Genomic DNA, 7,526 nt, shown 5'->3' with positions numbered 1-7,526 from the left:
CTGGAGGAGTAGGTTATCCTTGAAACTTAGTTTCAAGAAGAGGTACCTGGGTTATCCTCAGTGAAAGGCACTGGGAAGATTTCACTCAGTTTAGACACTGAGTGGTTTATCCTCAGTTGAAGGACTGGGAACACTTTGCTCAGTTAAACACTGAGTAGGGTTGGACTGAGTTATTAGAGGGAAGACGGGCCTCTTCTTTTTCCTTGAATTGACTACACTAGCGATTTTATTTTGACAAACCAACCTCTGAATGGGGAATAAAACTTTCAAAACAAAAGAAAAAGGAGCGACATATTGCCAGCCTCCAATTAACACCCCAGCCAAATTTATGTATGTACAAAACCGAGTACTGGGCTTCCCTGGTGGTGCAGTGGTTGAGAGTTCGCCTGCCGATGGAGGGGACACGGGTTCATGCCCCGGTCCGGGAGGATCCCACATGCCGCGGAGCGGCTGGGCCCGTGGGCCATGGCTGCTGAGCCTGCGCATCCGGAGCCTGTGCTCCACAACGGGAGAGGCCACAACAGTGAGAGGCCCGCGTACCGCAAAAAACAAAAAACAAAAAACACCCAAACTTTCGAGTACTTACTTAATTGGAAATTAAAGGAAATCTCACTCTGAAAATAAGGGAGCTCTTTTATTGCATATACAGTTAAATTTAGAAAGCCAGCTTGATAAAAATATCTTTTCAGATTTCTGACCTTAAACAAAAGCCTTGTAGGGGGACCTTGCCTTTCTCCTCCTGTGTCTTTGAGATGTAAATGTTCTACCTGATCTCGTGCGCGCGCGCGTGTGTGTATTGAAACCTCGACCTCTGCCATATTATTTTTGGGAGTAAACTTTCTGGGTCTTATTTAGGTGGTATCCTCCCCACTGTCTTATGGGGAAGCCTCTTGCATCCTATTGGTTTGAATCACTATGAATATATATCTCATTAATAGCCAAATGATGGATCCTTTAAATTGGAGAAACTTCTAAATTTGTAAATTTTTAAAGAGCTCTCATTATAAACAGCAGCTTTATTGGTACCTATAAAAAATCAAATTAAAGGTGGAAAAAAGAAATCTAATGGTTAACCTAAGAATTTCCTTAGTTTAACACAAATTTAAAAAAACTGGTTTGGGAAGCTTTACTTGCAGTCTTTGCTTTCCCTCAATGGGTATTACAGATGCTAATAAAAACATGTTAACAGGAAAAAAAAAAGTAAGGAGGGCTTCCCTGGTGGCGCAGTGGTTGAGAGTCCGCCTGCCGATGCAGGGGACACGGGTTCGTGCCCCGGTCTGGGAAGATCCCACATGCCGCAAAGCGGCTGGGCCTGTGAGCCATGGCTGCTGAGCCTGCGCGTCCGGAGCCTGTGCTCCGCAACGGGAGAGGCCACAACAGTGAGAGGCCTGCGTACCGCAAAAAAAAAAAAAAAAAGTAAGGAAAGCCTAGATATTTTTTTCCCAACAATGTAGAAATTTTAAAAAGATTTATCCCAAACAGATAAAGAAATCTTTAGATGGTTATTTGAAATGGGATAAATAAAATGAACATTTATGGGATTAAAAAAACAAGGTTTTGATACTACAGCACCTAAGGGTAAATGAGCCAAAAGGGATCCCCTACTGGTCCCCAACATTAAAGGCCAAACAAGTCTGCTCTATTTACCCCAGTTTAATATATAAAATTCTTATAAGTAAATTAAATGCAAATAAGAAGAGCTTTTGGGTGAACTCTTTCAAAATAATTATGTTTTAAAAATGTCTACTTAAAATGATCTCTCCAGATACTTGGTAACTTAAAATTCTAGAGTTACAATAATTTAAGTTAAATGATGGAAGTTTATTGAACAGCTAGATCATTTCCCCAAAATATAAAATACTGAGACATCAGTTACTAAACAGAGAAACTAAAGGTATTTCAGACTACTAATGAATATGTTTGGTGCTATACTGAGGTGTTCTCTATAAGAAAGCAAATGTTTTTAGAAATTGTCACTGGTATTATGTTCACAATCTACAGAATGCTAATGTAAAAGAGTTAATAATTGCTTGCTTCTTAGTTTTCACTAGAAATTAAGGTTTGTAAGAGTTGAAGATTCTAATTTAAACATGTAATTAAAGCTAATAGAAATAATAAGGAAACATTTCAGTACACAGTAGGAAAGTAGGATGTGTGTCTTCAGTATAGAAGGTATGAGGAACAGAATTGCATTTTATTAAGGGAAAACAAAGTAAGTTTAGACCTGTTTGTTTTTGAATGGAAAAATAGGGACAAACTAATGGTTACAGAAAATGATGGAAGGTTGTGGAAAGGGACCCTGAGAAAGTTTTAAGCATGGTCAGGATTAGCTAAATTTAGATTGAATTTAAATTAGTAAATGGATCTTGTTAAAGGTAAGCTAGTAAAAGACTGGTATTTGATTTCTCTCTTGTTTAGGAGAACAAAGTTTCTTGAGTGTTCCTATTTGATAACAGATTGAGCTTCCATGCCCTTAAGTGATTTGTATTTGATTTTTGAAATCTTTTTATTATTTTGGTTAAATGAATAAGTATTGTTTCACAGTGTCCTATGATCCTATTGTGTTTTAAAACTTTTTAAACAAAACTTCCCAAATATCAAATTCTAACTAAAGTTCTTTTAGCCTCCAACTTAACTCTAGGATGCTTTGAAGGAACCCTGAGACATCTCAGAGAGGAATGTTAAATTAAATAGGCTTATTTGATATGTTAAATTACTTGAAAAACATTGCCAAGTGATTGGAGGTGAATCTTAGTTTATAGTGTATGGATAAATGTCATTAATATAGATATTCCAAAATTTATATGGAACTCCTAAAATCTCATATATCTTGAAATAATGTAATCTTAAAATGTTGTATGTCACAGAAATATCCAAGTTTCTTGCCAATTTTATTGTAGTCAAATCTTTAACTATGCCATTTTAAGGTTTGACCTTTATAGACAATCATTATTTTACACTGATGCTTTAAAAAATGAAGATCTTCAAGAAGACTCATAAAAGCGCTTTTAAACAAATATAAGTTTCTGATAGCCTTTAGATAATACCACTGAACTAAATAACAAATGACAAAACTCTAAGGGAAAACCTGATGACTTCATTCAGATACATAGGAATTAATTACATGGGACTAAATGAACTGATAAATATGATTTGTAACTTTGTGACTCTTGAGAAATACACTAGTTTTTAATCTCTGATTTTCAGAAAAACCTTTCTTCTTCTGCTATGACCTACAACAAGTTGATAAAGTATACCTTTGTAAACAAAGATGGAACGTTTATCTTTTTCTCTCTACCTGATCCTTCCAGAATTTGGATTCTCCAGCTGGCTCTCCTGTGGGCTTCATGGCTTATTGCAACTGGATTACAACTAGTTATATTAATCATTGTTTTAATTTTTTCTTTGTTTTCAAATTGTTTATGCTTTGTGTCTCCCAGCCTCACTATGATTTTATTTAATGTTACTAGCGGTATTACTTATATCTTATTTTATAAGGTTATCTCTTACATTACACAATGTGTAAATAGGCCTCCAACAAAATTAATGATGGCTAAACATCTTGAGGAAATAGATCATATGTATGACTCATAAAATAATCATAATAGTGTGATTCTAGGTATGGGAAGAAGCGACAGGGGAAAATATTTCCTGGATAACAATATACTAGTAAGACAGGAACCAGAGAATTTTTTTTATTGGAGTATAGTTGATTTACAATGTTGTTAGTTTCTGCTGTGCAGTAAAGTGAGTCAGTTATACATACACATATATCCACTTTTTTTTAGATTCTATTCCTATATAGGTCATTACAGAGTATTGAATAGAGTTCCCTGTGCTATTCAGTAGGTTCTTTTAATTATCTATTCTATATATAGTACTGTGTATATGTCAATCCCAATCTCCCAATTTATCCTTCCCTCCTCCTTCCCCCCGCCCTGTAACCATAAGTTTGTTTTCTAGGTCTGTGACACAATTTCTATTTTGTAAATAGGTTCATTTGTACAATTTCTTTCAATCTCTAGGTCCATCCATGTCACTGCAAATGACATGATTTCATTCTTTTTTATGGCTGAGTAATAGTCCATTGTATATATGTATCACATTTTCTTTATCCATTCCTCTGTTGATGGACATTTAGGTTGCTTTCAAGTCCTGGCTATTGTAAATAGTGCTGCAATGAACATTGGGGTGCATGTATCTTTTTGAAATTATGGTTTTCTCCAGATACATGCCCAAGAATGGGATTGCTGGATCATATGGCAGCTCTATTTTTAGTTTTAAAAGGAATCTCCATACTGTTCTCCATAATGGCTGTACCAGTTTACATTCCCACCACTGTCCAGGAGAGTTCCCTTTTCTCTACACCTTCTCTGGCATTTATTGTTTGTAGACTTTTTGATGATGGCCATTCTAACTGGTTGAGGTGATACTGCATTGTAGTTTTGATTTGTATTTCTCTAATTATTAGTGATGTTGAGCATGTTTTCATGTGCCTCTTGGCCATCTGTATGTCTTCTTTGGAGAAATGTTTATTTAGAACTTCTGCCCATTTTTTGATTGGGTTATTTTTTCTTTTGATATTGAGCTGCATGAGCTGTTTGAATATTTTGGAGATTAATCCCTTGTCGGTCGCTTCATTCGCAAATATTTTCTCCCATTCTGTGGATTTTCTTTTCATTTTGTTGATGGTTTCCTTTGCTATGCAAAAGCTACTAAGTTTAATTAGATCCCGTTTGTTTATTTTTGTTTTATTTTCATTACTCTAGGAGGTGGATCAAAAAAGATCTCACTGTGATTTTTGTCAGAGAGTGTTCTGCTTATGTTTTCCTCTAAGAGTTTTATAGTATCCAGTCTTACATTTAGGTCTTTAACCCATTTTGAGCTTATTTTTGTGTATGGTGTTAGAGAATGTTCTAATTCATTCTTTTACATGTAGCTGTTCAGTTTTCCCAGCACCACTTATTGAAGAAACTGTCTTTTACCCATTGTATATTCTTGCCTCCTTTGTCATAGACTAGGTAATCATAGGTGCATGGGTTTATCTCTGGGCTTTCTATCCTGTTCCATTGATCTATACTTCTGTTTTTGTGCCAGTACCATACTGTTTTGACTACTGTAGCTTTGTAATATAGTCTGAAATCAGGGAGCCTGATTCCTCCAGCTCCATTTTTCTTAAGATTGCCTTGGGTATTCAGGGTCTTTTGTATTTCCATACAAATTGTAAACTTTTTTTGTTCTAGTTCTGTGAAAAATGCTATTGGTAATTTGATAGGGATTGCATTGTATCTGTAGATTACTCTAGGTAGTATAATCATTTTCACAATATTGATTCTTCCAATCCAAGAACACGGTATATCTCTCCAACTGTTGTGTCATCTTTTATTTCTTTCACCACCATCTTATAGCTTTCTGAGTATAGGTCTTTTACATCCTTAGGTAGATTTATTCCTAGGTATTTTATTCTTTTTATTGTGGTGGTAAATAGGATTGTTTCCTTAATTTCTATTTCTGATCTTTCATTGTTAGTGTATAGGAATGCAAGATATTTTTGTGTACTAATTTTGTATCCTGCAACTTTACTGAATTCATTGATGAGCTCTAGTCGTTTTCTGGTAGCATCTTTAGGGTTTTCTATGTATAGTATCATGTCATCTGCAAACAGTGACGGTTTTACTTCTTCTTTTCCAATTTGGATTCCTTTTATTTGTTTTTCTTCTCTACTATGTTGAATAAAAGACGAGAGGGTGGATATCCTTGTTGTTCCTGATCTTAGAGGAAATGCTTTCCGTTTTTCACCATTGAGAATGATGTTTGCTGTGGGTTTGTCATATATGGCCTTTATTATGTTGAGGTGTGTTCCCTCTACGCCCACTTTCTGGAGAATTTTTATCATAAATGGATGTTGAATTTTGTCAAAAGCTTTTTCTGCATCTAATTGAGATGATCATGTGGTTTTTATTCTTCAGTTTGTTAATGTGGTGTATCATATTGATTGATTTATGTATGTTGAAGAATTCTTGCATCCCTGGGATAAATCCCACTTGATCATGGTGTATGATCCTTTTAATGTGCTGTTGGATTCAGTTTGCTAGTATTTTGTTGAGGATTTTTGCATCTATGTTCATCAGTGATATTGTCCTGTACTTTTCTTTTTTTGAGATATATTTGTCTGGTTTTGGTATCAGGGTTATGGTAGCCTCATAGAATGAGCTTGAGAGTGTTCCTTCCTCTGTAATTTTTTGGAATTTTTTGAGAAGGATGGGTGTTAGCTCTTCTCTAAATGTTTGGTAGAATTATGTGAAGCCATCTGGGCCTGGGCTTTTGTTTGCTGGCAGTTTTTTTAATCACAGTTTCAATAGCAGTACTTCTGATTTGACTCTCCATATTTTCTATTTCTTCCTGAAATAGAAAAGAAACCCTCCTGAAACGTTGAACCTTTCTAAGAATTTGTCCATTTCTTTCAGGTTGTCCATTTTATTGGCATATAGTTGCTTGTAGTAGTCTCTTATGATCCTTTGTATTTCTGTGGTGTCAATTGTAACTTCTCCTTTTTCATTTCTAATTTTATTGATTTGAGTCCTCTCCCTTTTTTTCTTGATGAGTCTGGATAAAGGTTTATCAATTTTGTTGATCTTCTCAAAGAACCAGCTTTTAGTTTCATTAGTCTTTGCTATTGTTTTCTTTGTCTCTATTTCAATTTATTTCTGCTCTGATATTTATGATTTCTTTCCTTCTACTAACTTTAGGTTTTGTTTGTTCTTCTTTCTCTAGTTGCTTTAGGTGTAAGGTTAGGTTGTTTATTTGATATTTTTCTTGTTTTCTGAGGTAAAATGGTATTGCTATAAAATTCCCTCTTAGAACTGATTTTGCTGCATCACATACGTTTTGGGTTGTCGTGTTTTTGTTGTCATTTGTCTCTAGATATTTTTTGATTTCCTCTTTGATTTCTTCAGTGATCCATTGGTTGTTTAATAACATATTGTTTAGCTTCCATGTGTTTGTGGTTTTTTACAGTTTTTTTCCCCTGTAATTGATTTCTAATCTCATAGCATTGTGGTTGGAAAAGATGCTTGATATGATTTCAATTTTCTTAAATTTACCAAGGCTTGATTTTTGGCCCAAGATGTGATCTATCCTGGAGAATATTCCATGTGCACTTGATAAGAAAGTGTACTCTGCTGCTTTTGGATGGAATGTCCTATAAATATCAATTAAGTCTATCTGGTCTAATATGTCATTTAAGGCTTGTGTTTCCTTATGAATTTTCTGTCTGGATGATCTGTCCATTGGTGCAAGTGCTGTAAAGTCCCCCACTCTTATTGTGTTACTGTCGATTTCCCTTTTTATGGCTGTTAGCGTTTGCCTTATATATTGAGATGCTCCTATGTTGGGAGCATATATATTTATAATTGTTATATCTTCCTTTTGGATTGATCCCTTGATCATTACATAGTGTCCTTCCTTGTTCTTGTAACTGTCTTTATTTTAAAGTCTATTTTGTCTGATATGAGAATTGCTACTCC

Source organism: Orcinus orca, chromosome 12 (genome assembly GCF_937001465.1).
Source record: "Orcinus orca chromosome 12, mOrcOrc1.1, whole genome shotgun sequence".
NCBI classification, from domain to species: Eukaryota; Metazoa; Chordata; class Mammalia; order Artiodactyla; family Delphinidae; genus Orcinus; species Orcinus orca.
The sequence above is the reverse complement of the archived record's forward strand: the minus strand, read 5'-3'. Positions refer to the sequence as shown.